At 35.6% G+C, this 20,842-nt stretch overlaps 1 long non-coding RNA gene across 1 annotated transcript in view; it reads left to right on the top strand.

Moving 5' to 3' along the window:
- The window catches only part of LOC127222204 (uncharacterized), a 485,138-nt gene that overhangs the window by 88,593 nt on the left and 375,703 nt on the right, over positions 1-20,842 (top strand). The window lies entirely within an intron of this gene.

Raw genomic sequence — 20,842 nt, 5'->3', positions numbered from 1 at the left:
AGTCAGAAATGAAAAGTGAGATATAACAAGGGACATAGAGGAAATACAGAGAATCTTTAGGTCATACTTTGAAAAGTAATACTATACAAAATTAAAAAAAATAATGGAAATGGACAATTTTCTGAATAGGTATCACTTACTAAAATTAAATCAAGACCAAATAAGCCATTTAAATAGACCTATAACTCCTAATGAAATTGAAGTACTAATCAAAAGCCTCCCAACCAAAAAACGCCTGGGGCCAGATTGCTTCAGTGCAGGATTCTACCAGAAATTTAAAGAACAGCTATTACCAGTATTCCTCAAATTGTTCCATAGAATAGAAGCAGAAGGGTCATTGTTAAATTCTTTGTACAAGGCTACAATTACCCTGGTACTGAAGCCACACAAAGACACAAATAAGAATGACCAATATCCCTCATGAACATTGATGCAAAAATACTCAATGAAGTATGGACAAATGGAATCCAAGAACACATTAGAGATACCATCCATCATGATCAAGTAGGATTCATCCCCCAGATTCAAGAATAGTTCAACATAGGATGTTCTTAACTATATACCAACTCTTTATTAGAAAGATCAATAGTCTTTCTAATAAATTATAGGTTAAACAACAGTCATACTTTTAGTGTAGCCCTGAATTGAAAAAAAATAATAGGCTGAAGCATAATGATATGATAACAATTTTTTTTTCATATTTCAAACTGGAAAGCCTATTTTTAACAAGCTTATTTCCATTTTAGTTACAAGGTAGTACATGACATTTTAAAGGGTTTGAAATTTTTTTTCATTTTATCAGTATTTTATTATATAATAGGATACACTTTAGTATAATTTTTCTGTTATGGTAGTACATGACATTTTAAAGGGTTTGAAATTTTTTTTCATTTTATCAGTATTTTATTATATAATAGGATACACTTTAGTATAATATTTCTGTTATCTGTAATAAACATTTTCTATGTTTCCAGTATTTTTTTTGGGGGGGTGAATATTTACAATCATCTTCCTAGATTTCTAAACATGAGTTTAGGGGAAAAAAGTGAGTGAATATTTGTAATTTTAAGGTAAATTGATATGGAGGAAAAAAATATTAGCTTAAAACATTTATTGAATAAACATGAAAAAGTAAGCCTCTGCTAGTTATATGGGATTCAGACTATATATTCTGTTAGAGAAGAGCTTATGCTTGAGTACTTATGTTATTTAAATGTTAGGCTCGAACCATAGACTGAATTTTAATCACTTACTTGGGGTTTTGTTTGTTTAATTTTGAGACAAGCTCTCATTGACTGACATGGAACTCACTATATGGCCCAGGCTGGCCTCATAGTCACTTGCTAAGAATTTGGATTGAAGAAATGTGTCACCATACAAAGTTGTTTTGTGAAGAAATAGTAATACATTAGGAATTAATTAAATTTGGTATTGAAGAAGATGTGGCTTTTTTGTTCAATTAAAGGTTATATACAAAAACAATTATTTTCAAAATGGTCTACATTGAACTGCTAATCCATAATTTTGAAGTCTTGGTTTAATCATGTTTCATGACATCGTTTTCACTAAATCTGGCCACTGTCAGCAAGTACAGGCCATTCTGTAGATTATCAGACTGCAAGAGATGTAGGGAAGGATGGGTAGAAATGAACTATCCTTCTGGGCAAAGATGATGACAGAGTTTCTACTGACATTTAATAACAGCCATAACTGACAAAATACATATACATTCAATTCTATGAATGACATGTTAATCTAGGAAATCATCAATAACTTTATCTAGAATCATGCCCTACTCATTCTTGTTTCTAATCATGTATTAGAAACACAGAAGGGCATTATTCATGTTAATATTTCACTTGCTTCCTGAAAATGTTGTGATCCAAATTCAGGAGTTAAAACAATTTTGTGCAGCTAAGCATGCTAAGTAACAAAATGGGCAATATAATTATCAGGTAACAGGCCAGAAGAAGTGACATGAAATGACAGTCAGGGCAAGAAATGATCAAGATTTTACCTACTCCTCCCCTTCCTTTTTCATACTTTTGAATAAACATTCACTTCCCAAAGAATGACAGTAGTTTTTGTAACTCTATATGAAGATACTTGATTTTCAGAATTAAGAATAAAGGGATGAGAGTAAGGATAAACACATATCTAATTTGAACAGCTCCTCCATGAACCTATAAAATACCTTACATGTTTAGAGACCTGTTATCATACTACAAACTAAAATTTGTTGGTACTTGTATACACAGTGATTCACACAAACAAATTGTCATCTGATCTCTGAAAATGAACTCTACCTTAGACCTAGAATTTCTTGTGCACAGTTGCTGAAGATGTTCAAAAATATAAGTTTTACTGATAAAGCAATCTCAGCCAATGGGAAAGTTTGTCTCAATGTTTGGCTTGACCTAACAGAGTTACTCTTGGGTTTATATCCTCAACAGAACCCTAGAAACTTGGGTTAAAGAAAATGGCCTTTGGGTTTGAAAATTTTAACTTTGTATAATTATGTTGAAATCATGATAAACATTTGCACTCTATAGAAAAGAGATGAAATATATTTCCCATTGTTTTTAATGGAGAAAAAATTGTTCGGCTGTTGTTTGTTTTGTGTGTTCTTCCTCCTATATTTATGAAAAAATGAACAAATTTTCGCAAAAGGAAAATGGGGGGGAAGAAAAAAGGAAGGCAGAAAGATAGGAAGAAGAGATATGAGAAAAATTCTAATGTTAAACTTATATTAGTTTGCTAGAAAAATGACAGCAAAGAACCCAAAACTGTACTTTGAAATACATAAAAATATATTTTCTACAGTTTTCAAGTAAAAATTCTGAAAACATAGGTGTGGGCAGGTATCAGATCTATCACAAACCTCCCGATGAAATTATTTTCTGTCTTTTTCTTTTTTTCTTTTTTTCTTTTTTCTTTTTTTTTTTTTTTTTTTTTTTTTTTTTTGTCAATTGCCTTTAGTTCAGACATTTCTGCTATTGTAAATGCATTTCTGAAGTCTCCCAGTTTCTGCCTCAGTCTTTGCATTTTTTTTTTTTGATTTTCTTGGTTTATTACAAGGATTTAGGTACTTTTTCTTGAATTTATCCTAAAATATTTTTCTTGAACCTATCTCAAAATGTAGCCACATTTTGAATTAATAGGGGTTATGAATTTAGAATAAATTTTGGTGAGAGAAATCAACGTTTATGACTAGTAATTGTTTCTGAAGAATTAATGTAGACTCTATGAAGAAGACTTAAATCTAGCACAGTTGCTAGATAACTGTAACAGATATTGAGGGTTTGCTTTTTACAGAAGCCATAATATGACACAAAATAAATTAAGTTAGTCATACCCCAAGACTTCTCAATGCACTGAATATGGAAGTACCATATAGAAGAATTTTGTTTGAAATGATGTTTGTATTCATTAAAACCCATATATCCCAAGGCAGAACAATGATTTGAACAATTTGTTTCTTTGTATCTTTAAAGTAAAATTAACTTATAAGCCTTTTCCTAGAGGCAGCTTTTGAGAACCGAATGGTGAGTTTAAAACAGATCTTTCTGATAACAGACTCAGATAGAAACACAGACACCATAAAAAAATGGAACACTAGCAGAGGAAGGAAGAAAATTTTCCCACTTGGATACAATACACCTCTGCAGGTAAATACATTATAAATATATTGTCTTTTTAATATTTTCTGTCCAATTTTGATGACAAGAGAATTGCAATATCCAAAAGTACATGAATATGGTATTTTCTTCAGTAAAAATAAGACTAGAAGAAAAATGAAATAACACAAATTATTGTACTGATTTTGTGCTGACAATTTTTCATTTTTATCTTTGTTTCTTAGATAGCATTAGGAATAAATGACGACCAAAGCATCTGTATGCAATTTGAGGACACTGTGAAGAGCTTTGAATAAAAAAAAAAAAAAAAAAAGATAGACCTTACTTGTATGAAACTAAGCAATGCAGAAACCATTGTATGGATAAAATGAGCCCACAGAGACTTCACTGCATCTCTGCAGCTATCAGAGTCAGGAATGTTTGTCTAACACATAAACATGCATCCATGAGCTATAAATCCCTGGCATTTTCATAATGTCCTTTAGTTTTTCTCTGTACATAAACCAGTACTAGGTATTCCTCTAGTGGCCCCTGCCTCTGCACTCATCCCTTTTGTATATCCTTTGAGGAATGAAATGGCTAGAAGAGAAATGCACATTTTTTAAATCGAGCAAAATATTCACCATTCTCCAAAATTTTTATTTCTGGTGCCTTGTTTCTCAAATTTTTTCTGAAGATCTCATGTCATTAAAAATGACATTTGTTCTTGGCACATAATTGGTATTATTTAAACACAAATATATCATGATGACATCAAATCAAAAATAAAGTTGTGTCTTTTAGAATAGTTCTCAGGAATTTACTTTACAGTTGTCTTTTCCTGAACCACTATTGGGTCATGTACTAAATTCTGTAGCAGTATTGTTACAGTATCACTTGGTTTTTGTTATCATTATCTTCTTAAAGATATAAATACAACATAAAATAAATACAAAAATACTATGTATTTTTGCTGCAAATCTTATCTCTCACAAAAATAATTCACTCATATAATGGCAAATGTATTGAATTTCAGCAATAAATGAAGTGTGATGTGATAAACAATGGATAGATTTAACAATATGAAAGTCTTGTTATCAAGTAGGACCAGATTTGCCTTCTGTCACATATGGTCAATTCTTCAATATTTAAATGCTTCTTCCATGTGTTTGCACCCCAAATATTTCTTGAGAATCTACTTTGTCAAATGACCATAGTAAATATTTTACCAATATAAAACATAAAGTATTTGGCCTCAAATTTTCAAAAAGCTTTTATGCCTAAAGGTTATGCTTATTTACAGATTTTTCCATTCTTTAACCAGACAAAATACAAGGCTACTACAAGAGAAGAGAAAGCATACTAGCCATCGTTACAGACTATAAATATTATCTATCTGGATGTGAGACTAACACCCAATGGCTGATAGCAATCAGCAAGCTCCTAGATTCAAAACCATATTTGTTATTAGCTAATTGCTTTTAACCTTCCCACCTGTGCATGCCTGTTTCTTAATCGCTCTTTGATTTATATTGTAAGGTAATGATCCTTTGTAGTAAGGTGCATATGTTGGAGGAAATATGGTGCAACTTCAATCCTTAGGTCATGTAAAATTAAACATTGCATTTTCAGAAGCTGTTTTCCTAAGAACAGTTCAAAAATGAATAAAAGAAAGGAGGAAGGAAGGAAGAAAGGAAGGAAAGAAGGAAAAAGAAGGAAGGAAGGAAAGAAGGAAGGGAGGAAGGAAGGAAGGAAGGAAGAAATGAACTCAGAAATATCTGTAGCTTCTTACTCAGACAGGTATCTTTGAATACCTGAGAGTGATTCTTTTTTTTTTTAATACAGTTTTTTTAAATTTAAATTAGAAACTATCTTGTTTCATATATCAATCACAGTTCCCATTCCCTCCCTTCCTCTCCACCCACTCCCTATTTCATCCCTTTTCTGCTTGCTTGGGAAGGTGAGGTCTTCCATGGGGAGTCTTCAAAGTGTGTCACACCATTTAAAGCAGAGCCTAGGCCCTCCCCCATGTGTCTAGGCTGAGAGAGCACACCTCTATGTGGAATGGGCTTCCAAAGTATATTTCTACACTAGGAATACACACTGATCCATTACCAGAGACTGCCCAGGCCCCCTAACTGACACCCAAGTTCACCCAAGTTCAGGGTGTCTAGGTCAGTCCTATGCTGGTTTCCCAGCTATCAGGCTGGGGTCCATGAGCTCCCCCTTGTTCAGGTCAGCTGTTTCTGTGGGATTCTCCAGTCTGGTCTTTACCCCTTTGCTCATTACTCCTCAGTCTCTGCAACTGGATTCCAGGGGTTCAGCTCAGTGTTTACCTATGGGTGTCTGCTTCTTCCATCAGATACTGTGTGAAGTATCTATGATGGCATAAAAAGTAGTCATCAATCTCACTGCCAGGAATGACATTTAAGGTAGCCTCTCCACTAATGCTTTGATTCTTAGTTGGGGTCATCCTTGTAGATCTCTGGACATTTTCCTAGTGCCAGATTGCTCTTTAGACCTGTAGTGGCTCCCTCTATTATGGTAGCTTTTCCTTGCTCTCCTATATTTTTCCCCTGACTCAACTTCCAGCTCACCCATGTCCTCCTCTAACCTCTTCTTCTCTTCTACTTTGTTTCTAATTCTCTCTCCCCTCCCACCCTTGCTTCCAATTTTCTCAGGAGATCTTGTTCCTTTATCCTTCTCTGGAGGACCATGTATGCCTCTCTGAGGGTCCTCCTTGCTTCTTAGCTTCTTTGATTGTCTGGTAATTCTTTACTCTTTGTCTAATGTCAATATATGAGTGAGTATATGCTATGTTTGTCCTTTTGTGACTGGGTTCTTGTAGTTCCATCCATTTGCCTGCAAATTTCAATATTCCAGTTTTTTTTTCCCACTATGTAGTACTATTCCATTGTGTAAATGTATAACATTTTCTTTATCCATTCTTCAGCTGAGTGGCATCTAGGAAGACTACAGGTTCTGGCTATTATAAATAATGCTGCTATGAACAGAGTTGAACAGATTTGCTTTTTGTATGAGTGTGCATTTTTTGGGTATATGCCTAAGAGTGGAATTGATTTCCAAAGTGGCTGTATTAATTTACACTCCAACCATCAGTGGGGGAGTGTTCCCCTTTTTTCACATCCTCTTTAGCATAAACTGTCATTGGTGTTTTTGATTTTAGCTATTCTGACCGGAAAAAAGATGGTATCTCAGAGTTGTTTTGGTTTGCATTTCCCTCATGGCTAAGGATGTTGAGCACTTTAAGTATTTTCCAACCATTTTAGATTCCTCAATTGAGGAATCTAAAAGTTATGTGCCCCAATTTTTAATTGGAGTAGTTGGTGTTTTGGTGACTATCCTCTTGAGTTCTTTGTATATTTTGGAAATAAACTCTCTGTCAGATGTGGGATTGGTGAATATCTTTTCATATTCTGTGGGCTGCTGTTTCACCTTGTTGACTGTGTCCTTTGCCTTATATAAGCTCCTCAGTTCCATGAGATCCCAGTTATTAATTGGCGATCTCGGTGTCTGTGCTACTGGTGTTATGTTCAGTAAGCAGTCTCCTATTCCAGTTTGTTCAAGAGTGCCTCCCACTTTCTTTTCTAAGAGGTTCAGTGTGGCTGGGTTTATGTTGAGGTGTTTGATCCATCTGGACTTGAGTTTTGTTCAAGGGATTGACATGAATCTATCTGCAGTGTTCTACATGCCAGCATCCAATTATGGAAGCATCATTTGTTGAAGATGATTTCATTTTTCATTGTTTAATTTTAGCTTCTTTGTCAAAAGTCTACTGTTCTTAGGTGTGTACATTAATATCAAGGTTTTCAATTTGATTCCTTTAGTTTACCTGTCTATTTTTGCATGAATTTCAAGCTGTTTTCAGGACTGTAGCTCTATAATAGTGCTTGGATTCATGCATGATGATGCCCCTGGATATTCCTTTATTGTACAGGAGTGTTTTGGATATCCTGGGTCTTTTGTTTTTCCATATAAAGTTGATTATTATCTTGTAAGGTCAGTGAAGAATTGCTGGTATTTTGATGGGGATTGCATTGAATCTGTAGATTGCTTTTGGCAAGATGACCATTTTTACTATGTTGACCCTACCTATCCAAGAGCATGGGAAACCTTTTCATTTTCTGGTATCTTCTTCAATTTCTTCCTTTAAGAATCAAAGTTCTTGTTATATAGGTCTTTTACTTGTTTAGTTATACTTACCCCCAAGATATTTCATGTTGTTTGTGGCTATTGTAAAAACTGATGTTTCTCTGATTTCATTCTCAGCCTCTTTATCATCTGTATATAGTAGGGCTACTGATATTTAATTTTGTTAGTTAGCATTGTATCCTGCCATTTTTACTGAAGGTGTTTTTTAGCTGCAGGAGTTCCCTGGTAGAGTTTTTCAGGTCACTATGTAAACTATCATATCATCTGAAAATAGTGAAATTTTGATTTCTTCCTTTCCATTGTGTATCCCCTTGGACTTCTTTTTCAGTCTTATTGCTCTAGGTAGAACTTTAAGTACAATATAAAAGAGATATGGAGAGATTGGACAGTCTTGTCTTGTTCCCGATTTTAGAGTAATTGTGTTAAGTTTTTCTCTATTTAGTTTGATGTTGGCTGTTGTTTTACTGTATATTCCTTTAATTATGTGTAGGTATGTTCCTGTTATCCCTAATCTCTCCAATACCTTTATCATGAAGGTGTGTTAGATTTGTCAAAAGTTTTTTCTGCATCTAGTGAGATCACCATATGGTATTTCTTTTTCAGTTTGTTTAAATGGTGAATTACATTGGTTCGTTTTCATATGTTGAAGCATACCTGGGATGAATCCTACTTGATCATGGTGGATGTTTTCCCTCGTGTATTCTTGGATATGATATGTCAGTATTTTATTGAATATTTCAGCATCAATGTTTGAGAGTAATTCTTCATACATTGAAATGGATTCTCCATTCCTGTATTCTAACAAGATATGTCCTGAGAACACACCTGACACTATTTTAGTGAGAAAAGAAATAGTACAGGAAAATCAGACTTCATTTGTCTATGTGACTTTTGTCCTTTCTCCCGTATAGAAAAATTAGAGTTAAGATATAATTTGTAACAACTCTATTCAACAACTCTGCACTGATGAAAACACACGTCATGAAAGGATTCAAGCATTTTCCTTTATTTTTGTCACAGATAACAGAACAATCTCTATTATTTGTAATATTTTGTAAATTAAATGCATCCTTTCACACAGCGTTAGGTGAAGTGGACTTGACCAGTTGCCAAAAAAAAAAAAAGATAATAACATTTTTAAATTTCTGACATCCATGACCATTTTTCTTCAAAGTAGATGTGTTTTGAATATTCCATTCTGGTTTATGAATACAGCTCAGGTGATTATATACTTAGCATACACAAGCCCCAGAATGCAGTCTCTAGCACTAAAATAACCCAGATAGACAGGTACCTAATTAGTCAATTCTATTTGTGAGTAATCAGCAATTTTTCTGTTTTCTAGCCAATTTCTTATTTCCCTAATTCCCACAACTGCCTAACTTTCTTGTGGTATATATTTCACAATTGACATCCAGAATAGTGAGTAAAATACTCTCTAGGAAAATACTATCAAGATTGACATGCTGAGAAAATGTTGCAGAAACTTTATCTAAATGATACAAATTTTCTCACTTTGACAGCATCTCACATAATAATCTTGCCTGAGAAAATCAGTTAAGAGGAGGGTTTGTAAATATTAAGGATTCTTATATGGCAACTGAAAATGAGCATATACATGTATAGAGAACAGAAAGTGAGAAGGGCATATGTATATTTCTTTCTTTACTATATTAATTCAAGTCAATTGGAAGTCCTTTTGTTTAACAATTTTAAAATTAAGTGTTTATTTTAATTATATATACTGTGCATTTTGTTTAACCATAGTTCCATCTCCTAATAAAATAATAGTTATTGTAAATTTTTAAGTAAGGATATCAGAAAAGAGTTTATCTTCATTAAACAAGACACAAGTGCAGGTCTATTATTAAAGAAATGGTTCATTATCATGGAGCCCCCATCTAGTATCTAACTTTGGAAGCACATCCCACATGGAGGGATACTCCCTTAAACTAGAGACAAGAGAGAATGTCTAGTCCCTACTCCAAATGACTTTACAGATTTAGATGACCCGTCCTGGAGGTCATCACCTTACAAGTAGAGTGGGGCGAGGATGGGAAGGGAGGGTGGTCAGGGGGCATGAGAGGGTGGGTGAGAGGGGAAGAGTTAGGGAGGAAGGGAAAGGGAACTGGGGTCGATATGTAAAATAAAAATAAAAACATAAATTAAAAAAAGAAAAAGAAAAGGTTCCTCAATTTGTTAAAGATATATTAGAACTCTCATATTATAAAAAATGGATATATATATATATATATATATATATATATATATATAGTTAACTCATGAAGCAGACATAACATAGCTCAGAATTATAGAGTTCTTCTTTTCAGGTTGAACATCAGGTGGGGATAGATACCTGTGAAAGGATCTAATTTTTATGTGCTTTCAAGATGCCACCTAGTACCAAAACCTTATATATATATATAAAAGTATATTAACAAATGACACTACATTTCAAATGAATTTGAGGGTATTTTGTAACCAAAATAGTTTCTCCTTTGCACATATGCTTTTGGGTTTGTTAAGAAATATTACATTGTGAAAAAGAGACATTCTCTCTGCGCCAAGAAGATGGCAGCTGCTGTGATACTTAAGTAGGAGTTAAATTTACATTTTGGAACTCGGTTCTTAAATTATAAAGTAGATTATAAGCATGCCACAGAGCCTTCTTCTTTTATTACAGTATCCTTACATAGAAGCCATCGTGATTCTGATGGCAGAGATTAGCTTGAGTAGGTGGCTCTGAGTTAATTCACATAGCCGTTGCCCTGGGATACCTAAATTTAAGCTGCCTATTCTTTCTTGGAGCAAGAAATAAAAATAAAGCATGCCATTTTCTTGATGCTGGGTATTTCAATACCTAGGCTTTGTCTGTTTCTTCCATTTATTCACATTCTTCTCTGTGAAAGAAGTTTCCTAGTACTAACTGTATTGGAGAATCATGGCAGTTGGAGGGTTTGTTGAACACAGTTTTGGAGTTAAAGCACTGACTGAGTATATTCTTGAATGTGATGTGTGGTGACTTATAGTTCATTCATTCAGTTCAAATCATTCAGAGTCATAGCACTCAGAAATTACCAGAAGCATACAGATTTGCACTCCCTACTAAGGCTCTGAGGATAGGTATTGGATCTGTGTATGAGTAACCTGCCCTGAGACATGTTTATAGAGAGATTTTTCCCATGCTGTTTCCCAGGGAAGCAAAGACAAATATCAGTGATATGTCTTGTTTTGGCTTCTATTATGTTGTTACCAAATATAAAATTTGATATTTCTGAAGAAAAAATGTCTAGATAAATATAAAGATAATTTCTCCCTCAGAGATTTGCTTAATTTAAAATATTAAGTAGTATTTTTCCAGTGAATTCATGTTTATAGATCAAGTTAATCACAAATACAAAATATTTATTAGCTAACACCTTCCCAGCATCCTTGATTTAGTGCCAATAACAAATACAAAAGATGGTGACCACTTGTATTTTGCCATTTACCAATTCAAACAGGAAAAACTGTAACTTACCAATATTATGTTGGATTTAAATCAATATGCATGTTTCACTTAAAGTATTTTCTGCAAAGAAGCTATCCATAGGAAATTCTCTTGTGTTCTCTGACAACATGTTATTAAGTAAAAGGAAAACACAGAAAACATCATCTGAAGCTGCCTGGCCTTTTGTGCAGAGCTGTTGTCAGTACTGTTAACCATTTTGTACGTGTATGATCAGCAATGGCAGCTGTGCTGAATAAAGTAGTTTCAAATGACAGATGTGTATGTAAAACAGAACTCCATTGTCTCTTCCTGTGCCCTCCTCTTAAAGCTCTCTCCCAGGGCTTGCTGTCTCCACAGTAACAGCATCACTGTGATAATGCTCAAGTGTGTTTTGAAAGCTGCTTCTACCTGAGAAGGTTGCACATGACAGAACAGCCAGCAGTGCTGCTTATGCCAGAAAATTTTCCAAAGAAAATTACATCTTGCTTATTATTGATTAAAAACATGTATTCTTTCTTTAATTTTTTTACTCCATCATCCCGCTCCAAGGCTGGATACAGAGTATGAACATTTGAATGGGGGAAAAAGTGTACCTTCTCTGTTGATGTAATTTCAGATGTCATATGTTATTATGTTTACTTTCATCTATTAGGGAAGACAAGCATAAGTTATGGTCAAAAGAAATCTAAAAAGAAGCTCGTGGCTCTCTTTCTTGTAAGTGCTATCATATGGATGTAAAACATGAGAAAATTTTATAGCTTTCCATTAGGAAATACAATGTGTCAGAGAATATAAATGTCTGTTTTTCCACAATTAACTGTGTATGTGGGTTACTTCCTTCTTTGTTGTTATAATACTATTTACTTATTTCTAGTATCTCTAGTATGTTCCCATTCTGTTGAGAATACTTATCATACAAGCTTAGATGCTAAGTCATGAAAAAAAAAAAGAAAGAAAAACAAATAGTGCAAAGAAACAGAGTGGGGAACTGAAACATGCCAGCTCTGAATTTAGGGTTCAGAATCCAGTCTTGCCTTTATTTTTATGATTATAACACAAAAAATCCAACACTTCCCTGTCCAGTGAGGTATATGCTTGAATCCAACAGTTCCATGCCCAATGATCAAGATACTAGAATGTTGAGTGATTGCATATTTGCTACTCATTGATTCTTTCAAATTTTAAGAAAAGAAGAAATTTAAAATGAATATTTTGGTTTTAAATCTTAATCCATATGTAAAATTAAATTACATTAGAGATTGAAATTTTATGTGATTGTATTTTTTACTTTAAAAGACATCTTATATTTGTGTTAGATATTGACAATTGAGATAAGCAAGATTTTAACATATTTATTTATTATGAACAAAATAATCTTAAGCAAATGAAAACTTGATTTATGTTTTTATTTGTTGTCTCTTTCTTTTTTGATTTATTTCTTTTTTATTTTACATGTCAATCCCAGTTCCCTCTCCCCCCTCCCTCCCTCTTATGCTCTCTGACCCCTCACATACACCCTAACAACAATCCCCTCCCATCCCCCCATCCCGATTTCCACATGTAGGGCAATGCCATCTATGTGGGGTCATGTAGATCTGTCAAGTCATTTGAAGTAGGGACTAGGACTTCTCTCCTGTCTCTTGGTTAAGGCAGTATCCCGCCACAGGGAATGTGTCCCAAAGGTCTTTTTTTGTGTACCAGGAATATACTGGTTCCCCTGTCTAAGGTCCCTTAGACTTCTCAGTCCTTCTGGATGAGACTCACATTAAGGGGGGCCTGAATCAGTTCAATGCTGTATTCCCAGTATCAGTCTCTGGGACTGATAACTCCTCCATGTTCAGGTTGGCTGTATTATATGTGTTTCTGCAACCTGGTCTTGTCCTTTCCCTCTGCATCTGGATTCTAGTTCGACTCAATGTTTAGGTATGGGTGTTAGCTTCTGTTCCCAATAGGTATTAGATGAGGTCTCCATGATGGTGGATAAGTTAGTTGTTGATCTCATTATCCCAGAAGGACATTTATGGTAGCCTTTCCACGGTTGCACAAATTGTTGTTTGGCAGCAGTCTTGTAGGTCTCTAGAACTTTCTTTACATTCACTTTTCTCTTCAAACCAATAATGGCTCCCTCTTTAATGCTCTCTCTCTCTCTCTCTCTCTCTCTCTCTCTCTCTCTCTCTCTTCTGTCTTCTATTCATACCCTGACTCAATCTTCTTAGTCGCACATGCTTTCCTCTCCTCCCTTTCAATTTCTCCTACTTCTCTCTCCATTCACTGCCCCACCCAATTCCCATGTGCTATTGGGGACTTGTCCTTTCCCCTTCTGTGAGGGACTTTATATGAATCTCTTAGAATACACCTTGCATCCTAGTTCCTCTGGTGGAGTGAATTATAGGCTGGTAATCTTTGCTCTAGGTCTAAAATACATATATGAGCGAGAACATACCAGGTTCCTCTTTTTGTGAGTGGGTTACCTCATTCAGGATGGTTTCTTCAAGTGCCATCCACTTATCTGCAAATTTCAACATTCCATTACTTGTTTCTCTGCACAATAGTATTCCATTGTGTAGATGGCCACATCTTTATCCATTCTACAGATGAGGGGCATCTAGGTTGCTTCCAGGTTGTTTCTATTACAAATAATGATGCTATGAACATACTTGAGCACATGCCTTTGTTGCATGGATGTGGATCATTTGGGTATATGCCTAAGAGAGGGATTGCCAGGTCCTGAGGTAAACTTATTCCCATTTCCCTGAGGAATCTCCATACTGATCTCCAAAATGGTTGTACAAGTTTGCACTCCCACCTGCAGTGGAAGAGTGTTCCCCTTTCTCCACATCCTCTCCAGCATAAGTTACCAGTGGTGTTTCTAATTTTAGCCATTCTGGCTGGAGTAAGATAGTATCTCAAAGTTGTTTTGATTTGCATTTCCCTGATAGCTAAGGATGTGGAGCATTTTCTTAAGTATCTTTCAGCCTTTTTGATTTCCTCTATTGAGAATTCTTTCTTCAGTTCTGTACCGCATTTTTTTTTAATAGGGTTATTTAGTGTTTTATTGACTAGTTTCTTGAGTTCTTTTTATATTTTGGAGATCAGCCCTTTGTTGGCTGTATGAATGCTGAAAATCTTTTCCCAGTCTGTGGCCTGCCGTTTGGTCTTGTCAACTGTGTCTTTTGCCTTATAGAAGCTTCTAAGGTCCCATTTGTTAAATGTTGATCTCAGTGTCTGTGCTCCTGGAGTTATGTTCAGGAAGCAGTCATCTATACAATTTTGTTCAAAAGTTCCTCCTACTTTTCTTCTAAGAGGTTCAATGTGGCTGGATTGATGTTGAGGTCTTTGATCCATTTGGACTTGAGTTTTGTGCATGGCAACAGATATGTGTCTATCTGCAGTTTTCTACACACCATCATCCAGTTGTTCCAGGACCATTGTTGAATTTGCTTTCCTCTCCCCATTGTATTCTCTTAGCTGTTTTGTCAAAAATGAGGTGTTTATAGGTGTGTGGGTTTATATCAGGATTTTCACTTTGATTTCATTGGTCTACGTGTCTACTTTTGTGCTAATATCAGGCTGTTTTTAGAATTATAGCTCTGTAGTAGTGCTTTATGCCGGGGATGGTGATGCCTCCTAAAGTTCTTTTATTGTACAAAGTTGTTTTGGCTATCCTGGATCTTTTGTTTTTCCATATAAAGTTGATTATTATTCTTTCAAGGTCAGTGAAGAATTGTGCTGGGATTTTAATGAGGATTGCATTGAATCTTTAGATTGCTTTTGGCAAGATTGCTATTTTTACTATGTTTATCCTACTTATCCAAGAACATAGGAGATCTTTCCATTTTTTGGTATCTTCTTTAATAATTTCTGTTTTTTTTTTTTTGAGCCAACACTTTCTTATTATATAGGTATTTCACCTTTTACCAAGATGTTTTATGTTGTTTGTGGCTATTGTAAAGTGTGGTGTTTCTCTAAAGTTTCTTTGTTGTCTAAATAAAGTAGAGATACTGATTTTTTTTTTGAGTTTATCTTGTATCCTGCTAGTTTACTGAAGGTGTTTTTCAGCAGTAGGAATTCGCTGGTTGAGATTATTGGGTCTCTTATGTAAACTATCTTATCATCTGAAAATATAGACAGTTTGATTTCTTCCTTTCCAATTTGAATCCCCTTGATCTCCTTTTGTTGTCTTATAGCTTTAGCTAGAACTTGAAGTACAATATAGCAGAGATACAGCGAGAGATGGTAGCCTTGTCTTGTTCCTGATTTTAGAGAAATTGCGTTAAGCTTCCCTCCATTCAGTTTGATGTTGGCTTGGGTACCAAGGTTATTGTGGCCTCATAGAAAGGGTTTGGCAAAGAACCTTCTGTTTCTATTGTGTGTAACAATTTGAGGAGTATTGGTAATAGTTCTTCCTTGAATGTCTGGTAGAATTCTGCACTGGAGCCATCTGGCCCTGGGCTTTTTTTGATTGGAAGGCTTTGGATAACTCCTTCTATTTCATTGCGGGTAATAGATCTATTTAAGTTGTTTGTCGGTTCTTGATTAAATTGGTGATAGTTATCCAAAATTTGTCCATTTCTGTTGAATTTTCAATTTCTGTGAAATACAGATTTTCAAAGTATGACCTGAAAATTGTCTGGATTTCCTCTGTGACCATTGTTATGTCCCCCTATTCGTTTCTGATTTTTTTTAATTTTCATGATCTCTCTGTTTTTTTGTTAGTTTGGATAAAGCTTTGTCTATCTTGTTGATTTTCTCAAAAAACAACTCTTTGTTCCATTGATTTTTTTGCATTGTTTTCCTGATTTCTATTTTGTTGATTTCAGCCCTCAAATTGATTATTTCCTGGTGTCTACAACTGGGGCGAGTTTGCTTCTTTATGTTCTAAGGCTTTCACTTGTGCTGTTCATTCTCTTATGTGACTATCCTCTGTTTACTTCATATGAGCACTTAGTGCAATGAACTTCCCTTGTAACATTGCTTTCAAAGTGTCCCATAAGTTCGGCTTTGTTGTACCCTCATTCTCATTGAATTTAGAAAGTCCATAATTTAATTCTTTATTTCTTCTTTGACCCAGGTGTGGTGCAATTGTACATTGTTCAGTTTCCATGAGTTTGTAGGTTTTCTGCGATTTGTATTGTTGTTGATTTCCAACTTTAGAACATGCTGGTCTGATAAGATATGGTACTATTCCAATTCTCTTTATCTGTTGAGGTTTGTTATGCCACCTAGTATGTGGTCGATTTTAGAGAAGGTTCCATGTGGGTCAGAGGAGAAGGTATATTCTTTTTGTTTGGATGGAATGTTCTATAGATGTTTGTTAAACCCAGTTGAGACAAAACTTCTGTGAGTTCTTTTATTTCCTTGTTAAGTTTCAGATTTGTGGTCCTGTCTAGTGTTGAGAGTGGTGTATTAAATTCTTCTAATATTAGTGTGTGAGGATTTATGTGAGATTTGAGTTTTAGTAGTGTTTCTTTTATAAATGTTGGTGCATTTGTATTTGGGGCATAGATGTTCAGAATTGAGACTTTGTGTTGATGGATTTCTCCTGCGATGAATATAAAATGACCGTTTTAATCTCTTTGATTAATTTTGGTTTGATGTCTAACTTGTTAGATATTAGGATAGCCACACTTGCTTGCTTCTTGAGTCCATTTGATTGGAAGGTCATTTCCCAACCCTTTACCCTGAGGTATTGTCTATCTCTGAAGCTTAGGTGCATTTCTTGTATGCATCAGAAGGGTGGATTCTGTCTTCATATCCATTCTGTTAGCCTGTGTCTTTTATAGATGAATTTTGTTCGTTATGCTTGTGTCTGTAGTTCCAGATCATTTGCCCAGTTTTTCTATTTCCAGCATTCCTTAGGTTTTGTTGTCTTTATTTTCTCTATTTCAGTTTTCAAGTCTTGAACTGTTTCCTTCACTAGTTAATTGTTTTTTTCTTGGCTTTCTGTACTTTCCTTGCTTTCCTTAAGAAATTTGTTCATTTCTTCCACTTTCTTTAAGGGACTCTATCATTTTTAAGACAATAATTTTTAAGTTGTTCCCTTGTGCTTCATATGCTTTATTGTGTTCTGATCTAGTTGGTGAAGCTTTTCTAGATTCTGGTGGTGCCATGCCTTTCTTTCTGTTGTTAGGTGTTTTCTTGTATTGCTGTCTTCCCATAGCATCTTCCAGTAGGTGTTGGTGGCATCTCTCCCTCTCTCTTATGGTACTTCCCCAGTAGTCATAGGTGGGTCAGAGTTTCGATGTCTGTAGTTCTGGGTATGCCATGCTCTCTAGGAGGTCTCTCCACAGGCAGGGGCCCAGGGATGGTGTCAGCGATCAGGCTCCAGTAGAAAATGCATATCAATGCTTACTCCCTATATTTCACTCAATGTATATATTTTGAAGAAAAAAAAACTAGAATATTTTCCAATAAGCATTAGAAAATACAAGAGCCACAAAGATAAGTATGTAGTAATGTGGCTTTCTACCTATTTGTGACTAGTAACTATCAGTGTTTTCTGACACATTCCATACTGGAATCCATTATGTCTCCTAAATAAAGGCTCAGTGCTCTACGTTTGGCTCAGAATAACTCAAGATTAAGCAACCACTGATTCTGCCATCAAATATGATGATTGTACAACATGAAACATAGAAAGTCCTTGGTGATACCATATTTGTACTGTTTGCAAAATCAAAAACTAAAACAAGTTGATAGTTATGGGGACTGTACTTCTGTGTTATGGTTTTGTCTTATTGGTTCATAAATAACACTTATTGGCCAGGCAGGATGATAGGTAGGACTAGGATGCAAGGATTCTGGGAAGTGTAGGCAGAGATGAGTCATCATGTGATCCCAGGAAGTGATGTACCTGGACAGAAACTGCCACTGCCACAAGCTAACCATAGAGGTCTGGAAGTATCTACAGATAGGCAGGAAGTGACATGGCTGGGCCAAATCAGAATATAAGCAGGGACAAACAACAAATCATTCTCTTCTCTTTCAGAGATGCTGAACAGTCATCATGTAGGCTGCCAGAGGAGTAAAAACATGCTGAAAATAATTAGATAAGCTACAGCATTGTGGCCATACATAGATTAATAGAAATGGGTTAATAATTAAGACAGAGCTAGCCAATAAGAAACCTTAGCCAACAGCCAACAGCCAACAGTTTTAAAACTAGTACAGTATCTGTTTTTTGTTTGTTTGTTTGTTTGTTTTGGTTTTTTGGTGGAGTGGGGGAGGGGGCTCAGAAGGACACCAAGACCTGCTGGGCCAGAAAGCTCACATAAAAATACTTTTGTGAAGTGACAAGCCTGGAACAAACCTCCTTTTTGTTACTACTCAAAAGGGAAAATGGGGTGTAAGAGAACTATACCCAACTGAGAGGCATATATAAAATCTCACTCTTATCCATCCTAAACTCTAAAACTCCATCGAATTTAAAGGTTGTCTTTCATATTTTAACATCTGTAAACCATGTACCAACTAGTCATACTACTAGGAATATACCCTAAAGAAAATATATGTTCATACAAAACTATACCCGAAATGAACAGAGAAACTCATATCTTTCAAAAAGAAATAATAAACAATCCAGGCAGTAGTGGTGCATTCCTTTAATCTCAGCTCATGGGAAGAAGAAGCAAATGTGTCTCTGTGAGTTTGAGGCCCGCCTAGTCTACAGATTGAGTTCTAAGACAGTCAAGGCTACACAGAGAAACCTTGTCTTGAAAACAAACAAAAAATAATCAAAAGGAAATCATAAATAAACCAAAAACTCCAATTTGCAATTCATTCAACTGACAGAATAGATAAATGTGAGAGCTGAGGGCTGTAGCAAGGGATTTAAGTGAGTAATACAGGTAAGTAAACTATTGATGAATACAACTTGGCAGAATCTCAATGGCAGTAATATGTATGAGAAAACCTAATGTCAATGTCGACATAGCATATCAAGGCATATTTGTAAAAGTCATGAGAGACAAACACATCATGAAAAAGAATATAGCAGCAATCACACTGGTTACGAAGAGAAATTTTGACTTCAGAATGATAACAGGAAGACATTTTTAACCTGATTACTTACAGTGGTATTTTCGTAAACCTGTATGATATATGTTAAACGTTATACCAATTTAACAGTTATATTAATTGTAATCATGATAAAATTAAGGATAGTTTTTCTTGTCATCATTTACTAAATAGCATGATGTCATAACTACCTGCATTGAATATTTGTTATGTTGTTATAAGCGAAGTAGAGGTAATATCAAGTATGCCACACACACACACACACACACACATACACACACACAGAGTACTATCTGTTCCATGAATCAGGCAAGGGCCTAGATATTGAATTAAAGAGACAAGACAGTGGGTCATTCATTCAATGGCAATGTCAGAATGCTGAATGCCAAATGCCAAATGATGAATATTGTACTTTTTTGTAATTAATAAAATCTGCTTGTTTTAATGAACTTTATTTCATTTATTTTCTTATTTTACATATCAATCCCAGTTCCCTCTCAATCCCTCCCACACTCCCTGCCCTCCCCTCTCATCCACCCCCCCACTCCACATGTAGGATGATGTCTTACAGGAGGGGTCATCTAAATGTGTTAAGTCATTTGGAGTAGGGCCTAGGCCCTCCCTCCTGCCTCTAAGTTAAGGGAGTATCCTCCATGGGGAATGTGCTCCCAAAGTCCTTTTGTGCACCAGGAATACATCCTGGTTTCACTGTCAGAGGTCCCTTAAACTGCCTAGGCCTATGAGTCAGTACAATGCGGGATTCACAGCTATCAGTCTGGAACCCATTAACTCCTCCGTGTTCAGGTCAGCTGTCTCTGTGTGTTTCTGTAGCCTGGTTTTGTCCTCCCTCTCTGCATCTGGATTCCAGTTTGCTCAGTGTTTAGCTATGGATGTCTGATTCTGCTTCCATAAGCTACTAGATGAGGGTTCTATGATGGATAAGTTAGTCATTAATCTCATTATCAGGAAAGGACATTTATGGTAGCCTTTCCACTGTTGCTCAAATTGTTAGTTGGGATCAGTCTTATAGGTCTCTGGACATTTCTGTAATGTCAGTGTTCTCTTGAAACCTATAACCGAATACTGAGGAGATGGAATGGGCTTAAATACAGACTTACAGCACAGTGGAAAATAACAGGATTTTTAGGATTAGCTCATCCCCACGAGGTGTGTGTTATCAATAACAGATTTGGGGCAAAGAGTTCTGGCCAACAACTTCTGGTTTGCTCAAGGTGCCTCGGGGGTTCATGCAGGGTTCTACAGGTCCCCCTTTCTTTTAATAAAAACTAACCCCTCTCTTGGGTGGCAGAGGACATCAGTATAATTCCTTACCTATTATTGGAGTGGTCACCCATGCCTATAACCCTCCTGTCTTAGGTTGGATATTTGCCCCCTTCTCCCTTACCTTTCTCTGGTGAATAGTTTGTCTATTAGCCACACACATGGGCAGAGGTGTTTTCTCTTGAGCCAAAGACAGAAGAATCTGTCTCATTTGAAATCTGGCCTGGGCCTGTCTAATGCTGTGGCAAAGTAGCACCATGTGTGA

The sequence above is a fragment of the Phodopus roborovskii genome, unplaced genomic scaffold (assembly GCF_943737965.1).
Source record: "Phodopus roborovskii unplaced genomic scaffold, PHOROB, whole genome shotgun sequence".
Classification (NCBI taxonomy): domain Eukaryota; kingdom Metazoa; phylum Chordata; class Mammalia; order Rodentia; family Cricetidae; genus Phodopus; species Phodopus roborovskii.
Note: the sequence above shows the minus strand (reverse complement) of the source record. Positions and strands in the feature narration are given on the sequence as shown.